Here is a 14029-nt window from a genome sequence, read left to right as displayed (position 1 = left end):
ATACCGGGGCTAAGAGAATTTCTTTATGAGGAAAGGTTGCATAAACTTGTATTCCCTTGAATACAGGAGATTGAAGGGTGATCTGATCGAGGTGTTAAAAAAAATGTTAAAAGGAATTGATGGGGTAGATAAGGAGAAACTATTTCCTCTGGTGGAGAAATCAAGAACAAAAGGGACGTGATCTTAAAATTAGAGCTAGGCCATTCAGGAGCGAAATCAGGAAGTACTTTTTCACACAAAGGGTGGTAGAAATTTGGAACTCTTTCCACCAAAAGGGGGTGAATGCTGAGTCAATTAGAGCTTTCAAGACTGAGATAGGTAACGGTATCAAGGGATATGGAGCAAAGGCAGGAAAATGGAGTTGAGGTGCAGATGTCTTACTGCAATTATATAGGGCCTTGGTGAGACCACACCTGGAGTATTGAGTACAATTTTGGTCTCCTTACCTAAGAGAGGATATACTTGCCATAGAAGGAGTGTAACGAAGGATCACCAGACTGATTCCTGGGATGGCGGGATTGTCGTATGAGGAGAAATTAGAGAATATAGGCCTAGTCTACTCAGAGTTTAGAAGAATGAGAGGTGATCTCATCAAAACATACAAAATTCTTACAGGGCTTGACAGGGTAGATGCAAGGAGGATGTTTCCCCTGGCTGGGGAGTCTAGAACCAGGGGTCAAAGTCTAAGGATACGGGGTAGGCCATTTAGGACTGAGACTAGGAGAAATTTCTTCACTCAGAGGGTGGTGAATTTTTGGAATTCTCTACTCCAGAGGGCTGTGGAGGCTCAGTCATTGAGTACATTCAAAACAGAGATCAACAGATTGCTAGATATTAAAGGCATCAAGGGATATGGGGATGGCGCAGGAAAATGGCGCTGAGGTAGAAGATCAGCCATGATCTTGTTGAATGGCGCAGCAGGCTTGAGGGGCCGGACGTCCTACTCCTGCTCAGAGTTCTTATGTTCTTGTAGATCAACCATGATCTAACTGAATGTGGAGCAGGCCTGAGAGTCTGAAATGCCAACTCCTGTTTCTATGTTCCCTAAATAGAACTGTTTTAGTTTTTTTTAAAGCATATAATTTTAGTTATAGTTAACAAAAATTATCTATTTTCTTTATAGTTAATGAAAACCACACTAGATGGCAGTCTGTGAAATAGCATATCACACGAGAAATAAAATGACTGGATATTCAGCATTACATGGATCAGGGACAGTATTACAAAAAATATTCTAGCAGATAACTACTAGGAAACCCAAGACAATCCCATTTTTTCTCTCTACAATAAAGAAAGCAGTTAAAGCAAAAGTAATGGCACCTTTTAAATAGGATAAAATATTGCATTTGCTTAAAGAAACCTTCACATCTTTGGGTAAAATCATATTACATATATTTTCTGGTCATCAATTGTGTATTTCTGAACCTTGCAAAAATTGTGAATCATTAACCCTTTAGTCTGCATATATAAGGATGCCATGGCCATTCACTCTACACTGAGAGCTGCTATCAAGCTAAAAAGCTAAAACCACTCCCATGCGATTTACAGTTTAGCTTATAATACATTGGAAAAAAGATACTCGGGTGATTATAAGGTTGCAATTATATCTCAAGCAGGTATAAATTTATTATATATGCCTGATTTACAATTTAACAGGGCTGAATTTGCACATGAAAATAGAATGTCTCATCAGTGAAACAACATTTTTGATCATAATAATTGAACTTATCTGCTTAGCAAAACTGCTGTACACCACAGACGATAAAATGATAAATGGTTTAATCAGGGTCCTTCTAAATAAACTGAAGCATTAACCAACAATGTAATATAATATAACGTCCAGAAAGAGAAGGAAACTTAGGTCCATTGAGCCCACATCTGTAAAACTAAAGAAACAAACTTGTATTGTCATGAGCTCCTCCCCCCCAATATTTTAACAGAGTTACAACTTTCAAGAAATTAGAAATTCTTTCCTGATCCCAAAAGCAATCAAGTGAAAAATTTGGGCTATCAATCCAACATTAGTAACTGTACATTCCACAGTGCCACTTAAATATCAGCTTGGTTCAGTAGGTAGTGCTCACCCCTCAGGTCATAGTTACAGATTCAAACTCCAAGACAATACCCAAGCTAACACTCTAATGCAGTACTAAAGGAATGCCGCGCTATCAAAGTTTCAGGTTGATGTTAAAGATCCCTCGGTCGTAAAAGATGAGCACCAAGGTGTCCTAGTGCGAGAGCCAACATTTCCTCTTCAACAATTACCATCCAGAAACAGATTAACCATTTATTTACTTCATTGCTACCTGTAGGACTTTGCTGACACAGAATAGCTGCCACCTTTGCCTAAGTACAACAGTTACTGCACTCCAAACGCAATTCACAGCGTGAAACGCTTTGAGATCTTTCAACAGCCCGATAAGGCATTATATAAAAGCAAGTGGCTTTTTTGTTCCACCCACAGAAGACAATTCTATGTTCAGAGCAAGAAAGGAGTCAGACTATTTGAACATTGAGGAGAGAGATGGGGATACGGATTGACATTTGGGTCGGAGACCCTTCGTCAGAACAGCACTGGTGGGGGACTGACCCCATTCTTTTTCTCTTCCTGTGAATGGTGGATCTACTGTGTTTTGTTTACATTTCATGTTGAATTTCTGCTGAATATGGAGTTTTAAATTTTTTTTCCATATGCCTTTGTTGTATGTGGACCTCATGTCTTTTCACCCCTCCCCACTATTTGCACATTCTTCTGTCTTTTCTATACGTCTGCATTATTTTATTGATAATCTTTTATATCACCCGTTTTCTTTTAGTTGTTTACGAGTCACTAATACATTAACTCTCTCTCTGCAATTGATATTTCTGTTGGTTTCCCCCTCTCTCTCTCTCTCTCTCCTCACCCCACTTTTCTCTAGTTTTCTAGCCTTTCTAAAAATACCTGTTTTTCTCTCAGCCTTCAGTCTGATGAAGGAGTCACACCCAAAAAGTCATAACCTTTCTTTTCTGTTTACAGATGCTGACTGACCTGCTATGTACTGCCAGCATTTTCTGTTTTTAAGTTCAATTTCCAGAATTTGCCATTTTTCCTTTTTATTTGAACATCAATGCTTATTCATAACCAAATAAATGAGTCTAAAAATGAGTTCAAAAATGCAAGGTTAACTAAAGCAAAAAAAACTGCAACTGCTAGAGATCTGAAATAGAAGCAGAAAATGCTGGAAATACATAGCAGGTCAGCCCAAAATATTAACTTGTCTTTTCTCTTTACAGATGCTAATTATAAGTTCATTGCTTTGATAAATTAATTTGGAGTTCAAAGTGAGGATGCCAGTCCTGGGGAGTGTGACACTTTCCCAATATTGCCATGAAATGCCACTAGCAAACACTCCCAAGTCACGTCTGAAAGCCCCTGCTACTTTGTCTCAACAATGTATCTCAATTATGTTTTCCATTTACTTGAACAAAGAGTGAGAGGATGTGAGACACAAATACAAAAGCAACATGAATACCACACAAGAGACACTATGCTCCAACTTACTGTGGGCAACACAAGAGTTCCACTAGCTTTAAATATGCTACAATTATATTATAGAAACAGCAATTTAGATGCATGGTGACTCTTTTATACAATGTCCAACTGGAATACCAAACATCTATTAAACATTTGGACATGTCATAACAATCTACTTCACCATTCAGGTTATCGGTATTACTCATGGACCACAGGTTACAGATTATACCTTTCCCTTGACAGTATTGCACTTATCTAGACATTTTTATTTTATAACCAATTTGACCAGCACACGAAAAGCTGACATTATTTAACTACTGACATAAACTAATAGCAACTGGTAACTAAGAAACATCACCAGCAAGAGCATCAAAACCTTTGTGCCACTTGCCTCTCTCCTCCTCAAAACAAGTCGCCAACAACTATTCTTCATGTGAGTCTATACAGCACGCATCAGCAGGCTATTTTTACCTTGGAGGAACTAAAGCAAACCCAATCCTGTCCTCATTTGACATCCATACTTTCTAGTAGAGGGTCAACAGATAGCAGTCGGTAGTGGGAATGCTGATATTTTTCCCCATCCCTAGCTCAGGGGTGTTGAAGTAATAAATGCACCCCATCAATGCCGAGATCAGCTAATGTGGAACAGTCCCAAGATCTTGCTGATCTTTATGATTCAGTACCACACCAGGAAATGCAATTACCCATTGTGCCACCAGGAAAGCCCATGTCTCTTCTTTTGGGAGAGTGGGGGGGGGGGGGTTGTACCTTCTGCTGATTTTCCCAGGTAAATTATAAGCTGAAATAAACACCTTGCATGCATTTGGATTTAGATTCGTTCATTGAGCTGGTAATTTAGAGCCCTATAGCCTTTGTTTTGTATCATTTCACTGAAGATTTTTTTTAATCTTAAACTACAAAGGACAGTTTTTGGCAATAATTTGAAAGCCACTGTGTACAGACAGAAGAATGCAACATATGTTTATAGCACAGGTGTGGCACCAGGACTCCCTTGGAAACAGATTTTGGCACTATATTGTGCTTTGGGATTCAGGACTGATCCGGAGTTTAAAACTGAACACAGTAGACCTTGTATGATTTCCAAGACACTGCAGTTAAATTTTTATAACATTTTTTCTATAGAACATAATACCCATTAAAGGAATGGAAGATACTCCACATTAAAAAAGTACTTCACCAATTGAAACAGTTGGGATGGGGGCTGCTCATCAGTGTTTTCTTCTCCTGCAGAAATTAATGGAGTGCAATTGTACATGTAAAAAATCTTAGGCATGGTGAGAACCATTTTCTTTGCAATTCATGCTCTTGTTACTTGTCAATAGGAAACACACATACATTAATTATTGTTTCTACAGCACATGACAAATACCTTTTTCCACTTGTAACCTACGAAGTCTCCATTACTCTGAATAAATCTGGTACATTCCCCACTACACAACCTTTAAATTCACTGTAATGGAAACATGTTATCTGATGCCATAACTTTTCAATCACACTGCAGCATCTTCAGATCAATTCTTATTTGCAAGAGAAACAGTTCTTTATCGATTTATTCAAATAAAAGTTTCCGCAGGTCCTACTTTACACAATTAGCTTTTAGTAAACAAACACAGCATTTTTAAAACGTGTCTTGAGAGTGGGGAAAAAAAAGGGAGAGGACTAACTGATCTTTGTTGTAAGTTGCTGGCTACAGGCCTTTTTAAATAAATATTTTTCTATTACAAATATCTTTCCATCTTTATGTCCCATTTCCCCATTTAGCACTTTCAATGTAGGAGAGAAGATAACCAACATATTCTTAAGGCAGCTGCTCCAGAGTCCGGTAGGAAACTCTCCCTCCAAATTTTCCACTTCCTATGGGGAGCCACCTCCTTCCCCCACCCTTCATTTTCACTGAAGATGGCAACTTATCACAACAGACCATGGATGTAGCAGATTAATGCACCAGCATAGTGTGCCAGCTTAGATGTAGTTTTTAGTTTTATTAACCCAATTTTAATAAATGAACATTCAGATTATAAAACACTAAAACAAAAGCAAGATGCTGCAAATCTGAAATAAAAACAGAAAATGCTGGAAACACTCAACAGGTCAGGCAGCATCTGTAAGGAGAGAAACAGAGTTAACGTTTCAGGTCGATGACCTATCGCAGACCTTTCCCTTTTGTTCTTCTCCTTTTCCCTGGCTCCGTATTTGCTTAAAAGATGTTCATCTCTAACATCTTCCAGTTCTGATGATGGGAAATGATTTTTTAAAAATATCCTCTTCCTTTTACTAATTACTTTAGCTCTTATTTTACCGTATATCTGATTTATGGCTGTGTCTCCACTGACCTGGGCCCACATTTCTTCAATGCAGCCAAAGTAGCTGAAACTCAGTTCCAAAGGGCGAGTTATCCAGCCATTCACGAGAGTGAACAGCATTTTCAGTTGGTTGCTTTTTAGGCCACCCTTCACAAACAAGCAGCTCCTCAGCTATCTTGTTGGCCCAGAGGAGCAGGTACTGACAAAATTAGTTAACGGTGGCAGCAAGCAAAGGGTTAAACAAGATCAAGAGCTTGATTATCTTAGTTACTGTTTTTAACTTTTTTTTTAAATAGGGCATTGAAAAGAAGTGATTTACATATGGAATATTTTCTACCTTAAACCACTTGCGCCTTGGGACATTTTTTCTACATTAAAGATGCTGGCCCAGAACTTACTTACCTTGGACGCCGCTCCATAATGGCGTCCATCCCAACTGCCATCGAATCAATCGGAGCGAGTTCGCGAGCACGCACGTGGGAATTAAAACCTGGAAATCGCGAACTTGCTCTGATTGGTTCAATGGCGTTTTGGTAGTCCCAAATTAAAGGGCCAACCACACCACAATCATATACAATCACCAAACAATCGTAAACTTACCCATCTGCCCAGATGAAATGAAGATACTTATGCCACGAGAAAATACCAGCCCTACACTACCTTTTAAAAGCACGGAGACTTATAATGACCGCAAAACAACAAAAAATTAAATTTTAAAAATGTGGAATGACTAATTATTCCTATTTTAATATTTTTTGATTAATAAAATTAAAAATTAAAAAAACTAACTTTTAATTTCTATATGTTTCAGTACATTATAAATCATTTCCTTGCCTTTTTATAATGAAGTATGTTATGTTAAATTTTTATTTAGACTAACATAGGGAATGTCACTTTAAATTTATGAGTTTAACTTGCCTGTGGGCGGGGCTTGCAATCTCACATTGTTTCCATGCGCACATGGCCTGCACTGATATCAGAATGCACCACTGAGGAAGATCTCAGAATCCAGCAAATTTACATTGTGGACCACACGGTAAGTACATTCATACTTTTTATATGCAGGAGGTGCGAAGAGTTTTGCCACGCCGGTCGGAGCAAGTTCCGGTCCGCTATATAAATTCAAAATGCTGATTTTCATATCACTTATATTATTAATACCCCTATCTTTAACTATATATATATTTTTTAAATTTTAAATTATGATTTAAACATATTTGCCATCCATTCCTATTTAACATTTCAATACTGCATCTTTCATTAAACTGTGTACCATGATTACATTGGTGGGGGTAGAAAACAGGGTTAGAGGAGCTACTACAGTGATGGGGGGGGGGGGGGAAAGAGGCCCTAAAATGACCAATAAATATTTCCTATGTGGCTATTTTAAAAATGTAACAGGCCTCTCCATCATCTTTGTGGGCTGTGGTGCTGAAATCTAGCTCAGCTGTGGTTCGCACTTCTCATCTCTCACTTAATGCTTTTAGTGGAACAGGGTACGAGAAGTCATGCTCCTGTAATTCAGTGACTAGCCTCAGGAAACATTGCAAACACTGTTGTCCTGATCAAGAAGCAAGCCACTACATTTTATTTTTTTATATAAACTTAGAACTTCCTTTCACACTCTGTGCAAGCTAAATTTTTTTCCTTCCCTCATCACCTCCACCAGGGTCCAGTCTCATGGGCAAAGCAGCCCATTAGAACCTCTCACAAGTGGCCATATTTTATGCAGGAGCCCAGTGGGCATAACAGGTTGTTGAACCGCTGGCAGCATCACAGCTCAGTGCAGTTCTACCAGCCAATGTCCACACACTTTCCATTAGGATGACTGGACAGCAATCAGATCTGCAACCTCTAATTGATTTTTCCCACTCCCTTGCCCAGGACCTAAAGGCTAATGCAGTACCCCATAAATTACCTGCCCAAGATCAGCACACTTTGATCAGACCAAAGACTGAACCTGGGACCTTGCTATTTGCACCAGTACCACACCATGCCATTAAGGAGGCTTTCAGCTATTAATTTTTTTTGATCTACTACCAATAGTTAACCACAGTGGTAAACCACAACCCATTCAGCTTTTCTAACTACAGGATTTAAATTTTTGTTGGTAGATGTATTGTTTACCTTTTACTGTGGTCAATGACAGAAAAGTTTACCTTTTTTTTGAAGATAACAAAAATCTTTTTATGCTCAAAGTGAAGGATGTCAGTGCCAGTGAATGGAATACTTTCTATTTCAGGCACCTAATGTCAGCATCAAGCACTCCCAGGTCAAGTAAAGAAGTTACATACAGAGCAATGCTCCCTTCCCTACGTCCCAACAATGTGTTTCAGTCCCTATTACACTGTGGCATATAAAGTTTACTCTCAATTCAAAGTTTATTTAATTAAAATCATTTAATAATTCAATTCTAAGCACTAAATTCCCACTTTGATGTGTTATTTACATTGCTTAATTTGAATTATTAGATAATTCACTTATTTAATGGAAAAAGCAACAATAAATCAGATTTCCAGCATCTGTAGTTTTTTTGTGTGTGAATTTTCAGCAGCTGGTAATGACAATGACAATTGATGACAAATTTGGGGCAGTTTTGTGCTGTAGGAACTGTTTGAAACTGCCCAAATTTGTTTCACATAGGACCCTTTCATCAAGAGACAGAGACGACTTTCATCCCATAAGTCTGGGCTAGATTTGGAACCAGGTAGTCAGGTGAAAGGCCGGTATTTAAACCATTGTGCCAGGCAGCTTTCCATAGGTAAATTTTTAAAAATTAAATAGCGACATACTCTTCATACTCAAGGATATTATAAGTATTACTTAACCATAAATATACTTTATAATTAAGAGGTTAGTGCATAGTACTTTGTAGACATTGCCCTATTTACATTTCTGTCTCACATTAACAGTACAGTTGTGCAGCTGCCCATATTAGCAGTGCAGTTGTTTAATCTAACCGTAGATTGGAATAAAATGGGATGTTAATCCGATGTCCCGCATGTTCTCTCAGGATCCCATGGCACCATTTGAAGAACAGGGGAGCTCTTCCAGTATCCTGGCCAACATTTATCCCTCAACAGACATCACTAAAACAGACTGGGCTGGAAATTGCTTTAAAAAGAATGGTGAGCTCAACAATGTTCACTGTTATTAGTGGCGAAATTGAAGAGCAAGTTCGGGTGTTCACACATGCGCAGACAAACGCGGAAATCCAGAATTTGCTCTTCCTGGTTCGCCAGCGATCCGACAGCTTCGCCTAAAAGTGACATCGCTGGCTGCAATCAATAGACCAGCGCCAACTTGTTCTTCTGCACAACCAGAAGCAAACTAATATCACCACAAAACAGGTACGCTTAAATATACCAGGTCTAAACTAAGTTTTAACAGTGCGGTAAGTTTTAATGACTGCCAAACAACTAAAAATTAACTTTTAAAAATGTGGTGTCTCATTACTCCTTATTTTAATAGTTCTTGGTCATTAACATTTTTGTTTAAAAAACTTTTTTTTTCTGTCTCTTATTTAATTCGATTATTTCTTACCCTCTCTTTTTCGCTGCCTATAACTGTTTATACAATTGATTTTATTGTTGTAGTTTTCACTTCCTGGTTTTTAAATTGCAGCTTGCACTTCAAGGTTTTCACTCCAGACGGCTTTTCAAGGGTGCTGCAATCTGATTGGTCGAAGGGAGAAATCGATACTCTCGCTTCTCCCACGGACCCTAGCTTTGCTGGAGCTAACACTGGGCTCCTCTCCGCTTCCTATTAGAGAAAGTGCCCGTGGTAAGTTAGTGGGTTAGTATAAATCTATCGAGTGGCAAGTGCTGCTCAGAGCCGTTTACAGGCCATTATCTGGTTGTTGATCTCATTGATTTTTGTGGGACCTTGCTAAAGCGCAATTTGGTTTTCGCATTTCCCCACATTACAATAGTGACATTTCATTGGCTGTGTTTTGGGACATCCCGAGGTCATAAGACACTATAAAAATGCAAGTTATTTCTAAAATAATTTCATTAGAATACTACATATAGTTAAAGTGAGACTGTGTTATAGTTTTGTGAGAACTTAGCACTTGTCAAGCAAATAATTTAATGGCACAAAACAAACTGAAATATGGTGGAAATAAGATTTCTGAAAGTCTATACTATCAGTGGACTATCCAGTGTCACTACTTTTTGTAAATATTAAATGTGTAAATAGTCTGCCCTCAGACAGCAATTTGTTACTTCAGTAACAAAGGACAGATAACTTGGAGAGCGCTACAAGGCTGTAGTCTAATGTTACATTTATATAATATTAAGAGTAACGAATGTTACTAAATACGACATTCATGAACCTGCTGGTTATGAGCACTGCCATGTTTATACTACTGACAGATTTTAAGGTGAGGGGCAGAGAGAATCATAATCACCACCACATCCACTGCCTCGCCTCTCCTATCAAGACATAACCTTATATCCCAACTTGGCTGCTGGGTGGTAATTAGCTGAAGAATTATAGAATCATATAGCACAGAAGGCAGCCATTTGGCCCATCATGCCTTTGCTGTTTTTTTTTCAAAGAGCTATCCAATTATTCCCAATCCCCTACTTTTTTTTCATAGCCCTGCAAATTTTTTCTTTTCAAGTATATATCCAATTCCCTTTTGAAATTCCCTATTGAATATGGTTCCACCACGCTTTCACAGAGTGCATTCCAGATCATAACAACTCGCTGCATAAAAAAATTCTCAACTCCCTCCTGGTTCTTTTGCCAATTATCTTAAATCCATGTCCTCTGGTTACCGATCCCCCTGCCAGTGAAAACAGATTCTCCCTATCTACTCTATCAAAACCCTTCATAATTTTGAACATCTTTATTAATTCTCCTCTTAAGTTTCTCTGCTGTGAGGAGAACAGTCCCAGCTTTTCTAGTCTCTCCACATAACTGATGTCCCTCATCCCTGGTACCATTCTAGTAAATCTCTTCTGCACCCTCTCCAAGGCCTTGGACATCCTTCCTAAAGTGCAGTGCCCAGAATTGGGGACAATACTCCAGATGAGGCCTAATCGGTGATTTATAAAGATCTAGCATAATTTCCATGCTTTTATACTCTATGCCTCTGTTCATAAAACCCATAAGCTTTAACAGCCTCATCAATGTCCTGCCACCATCAAAGATTTGTGTATGTGAACTCCCAGGTCTCTGTTCCTGCACCCCTTTTAAAATTACACCATTTCGTTTGTATTGGCTCTCCTCATTCTTCCTTCCAAAATACATCACTTTGCACTACTCTGCATTAAATTTCGTCAGTCATGTATAGTCATTGGGTCAAAATCCTGGAACTCCCTACCTAGCAGCACTGTGGGAGAACCTTCACCACATGGACTGCAGCAGTTCAAGGCGGCAGCTCACCACCACCTTCTCAAGGGCAATTAGGGATGGACGATAAATGCTGGCCTGGCCAGCGATGCCCACATCCCATGAATAAATTTTTAAAAATCCACACTGCCACTGTCCCTTTAATCCCATGGGAATCAATTTTGCTATCAAGTCTATTATGTAGCAGTTTATCAAGATGATCAAAGTCTAAAAAGTTGTTTAAAAAAAAACACATTCTGTGCACCACTTAGGGAGTGCCACATTATCAGGTCATCCTTTGGATGAGACATTAAACAGAAGCCCCATCTATCTGTTCTATTGTTTCAATGATGAATGTAATGATCCTACAGCACTCTCCTGACCAACAATCCACCTCAACCAACATTACCAAAACAAATTAACTTGTCATTCATCTCACAGATGTGGGAAAATTGGCTACCATATCTGCCAACATAATAACATGATGTGGAGATGCCAGTGATGGACTGGGGTGGACAAATGTAAGGAATCTTACAACACTGCTACAAAACTGTTGAACTATAACCTGGTGTTGTAAGATTCCTAACATAATAACAATCACTGCACTTCACAAATACATATATGTGGGTATTCTGTCTTCATCAATGGTGTGCAACCAATTTAAGATGTCTTCAAGTTACATATATACTTGTTGAAAAACCTAAAGTTAACTGCTTTGCGTGGATTTTTTTAATAACAGGAAGTTGCAATTTTCAGGTAGAAATGAGGTTGTTAAAAGTGCTTCACTTAATGCACTCCATAAAAAAAAATAAGCATTAAAATACAGTCTTTTATTATCTATCATATTCATTTATAAGCGGATCACAGCAGGGAGGGGGGAAACAATTTGCTCTTCACAGCAGCAGGATTTGTTCATCTGGGTTAGTAGGAGGTCTGTGCCATTAGAACGGTTATTGTGACATCATAAACAAATGTTACTGTGGTTGCCGAACACCTAGGGATGCTCTGGAACGCGCAGTAACATTTTGAACCACATGGGTCAATCCCCGCGCGGGGAACTGCACAGACCACTCACTAAACTCCATTCACTTACTGTGCCCCCGAACAACCCACGTAAAGCGCAGGACTGGCCCGGAGAAAAAAAAACCCTAGTCCCTTTGTGGGAGCTCGGGCCTGTGTGCGCACAAGCAGCGTAGTTCCTTGACACTGAACCCACAGTTTACCGGTTTGTTTCCGCCAGTTCACAAATCCTCCGAATTCGTCTTAGGCGAAATGTTTAGTCGCTGCCTGTCACCACTCTCGCTCCACGTACCCTCCCCGGCTGAAATCTTCTCGCCGCTTAACTTTCCGAATTCTCTCACACCCTCGCTCTGTTTTCAGATTCTTTCATGATGGCCGCTACCCACAAAGCACCAAGATTGCAACTGCGCATGCGTTGCTTCCTTTCCCGGTCCCTGCAGAGTAGAGGCTTTTCACCAGCGCTGTGGGCTATGGGAAGCGCTTCTGCCATTACAACATTCTACCATCAAGATTCAGCAGACTTGTCAATAATCATCTTTCGTTTTATTTTCCGCTATTAAAATTAAAATTAATATTTTTTTACCAATTAGAATCACCTCTAAATGAAAACTGGTAAATGTGCACCAACTGAAGTAGATTGAACTTTTTTTTATTCCTTGTTGAGTGCACAAAATGGGATGATTTTCCAAATATTTATAATCCAGCAGGATTCAAATGGAAATTTTACCAAACATCCTAAAGTATTCTTATAGTTCCTTTGTATTACTGCGTAGAACACTAAAAGGTGTAATAATTTTAAAATGCCATTGGACCCATCAAACAAGTTTGACAAGTGGAATGGCGATACAGGCAATTGTTATCCTCTGGCATTTTTGCTCATTTTTTTATTAATGGAAAGAGTTTGGGGATTGAGTTGTATTTTAAACAAAGTGAATTTGCACAGGTTTAAAAAGAAAGGCCACTGGCATCAGGTAATTACAATTTTACAGATGAACCAGTCTGGGGAATGTCTATTTCAAACTGACACAATGATGATCAATTATCTCATCCCAGACCCATTAGCCAGGATAACTGGGGATTTTAAGCAATTTGTTATCTTATCCCAGATGGTCAACAAATGCTCACATCCACTGTGGGTGAGGACGGTTCTATTCATGTGGGCACAGCATGAGGTGTCTGTGAAGAAAAAACTCCTAGGAGAGAAGTAGTCGATTTGGTCCACAAGCCTGCTGCAGAATTCCTGCACAAGAAGGTGTCAGCAATACTATTCCACTGCTGCCTGTGGTCAGAATTAAGAGAAAAAAGAAGGGAAACCCATGGTGAGGTTCTGCAGCTGTATGCTAAAAATGCAGGAGGTCATTTTTTTTGCATTTACTTAAGAATAGTAGTTGGCCATTCAGTCTCTCAAGCCTGTTCCACCATTCAATTAAATCATGGCCGATCTGTACCTGAACTCCATTTACCCGATCTTGTTCCATATCTCTTGATACTTGGATGAGCAAAAATTTCCTCCAACTAAATATTGGGAAGACCCAAGCCATTGTCTTTTGGCCTTGCCGCAAACTCCATTCCCTTGTCCACTGACTCCGTCCCTCTCCCTTGCCACTGTCTGAGGCTGAACCAGACCATTCACAACCTTGGCATCCTATTTGACCCCGAGATGAGCTTCCAATCACATATCCGGTCCAACACCAAGACTGCCTACTTCCATCTCTGTAACATCACCCGTCTCCATCCCTGCCTCAGCTCATCTGCTATTGAAACTTTCACCTATGCCTTTGTTACCCCTAGACTCAACTATTCCAATGCTCTCCTGGCCAGCCTCTCATCT

The 14029-nt window shown here is 39.3% G+C and overlaps 1 protein-coding gene across 3 annotated transcripts in view; it reads right to left on the bottom strand.

Annotated features, from left to right (window-relative positions):
- znf148 (zinc finger protein 148) overlaps positions 1-12576 on the bottom strand; it is a 55111-nt gene extending 42535 nt beyond the window's left edge. For 2 of the 3 annotated variants that reach the window (XM_067987317.1, XM_067987319.1), the window contains exon 1: positions 12402-12572. The gene's annotated coding sequence lies outside the window, so the exon portion shown is untranslated. Of the gene's footprint in view, positions 1-12401 lie in introns of all 3 variants that reach the window. The other variant, XM_067987318.1, reaches the window with a different exon arrangement.
- Between the last annotated feature and the right edge of the window lie 1453 nt (positions 12577-14029).

This window comes from Heptranchias perlo, chromosome 7 (assembly GCF_035084215.1).
Source record: "Heptranchias perlo isolate sHepPer1 chromosome 7, sHepPer1.hap1, whole genome shotgun sequence".
Lineage (NCBI taxonomy): Eukaryota > Metazoa > Chordata > Chondrichthyes > Hexanchiformes > Hexanchidae > Heptranchias > Heptranchias perlo.
Note: the sequence above shows the minus strand (reverse complement) of the source record. Positions and strands in the feature narration are given on the sequence as shown.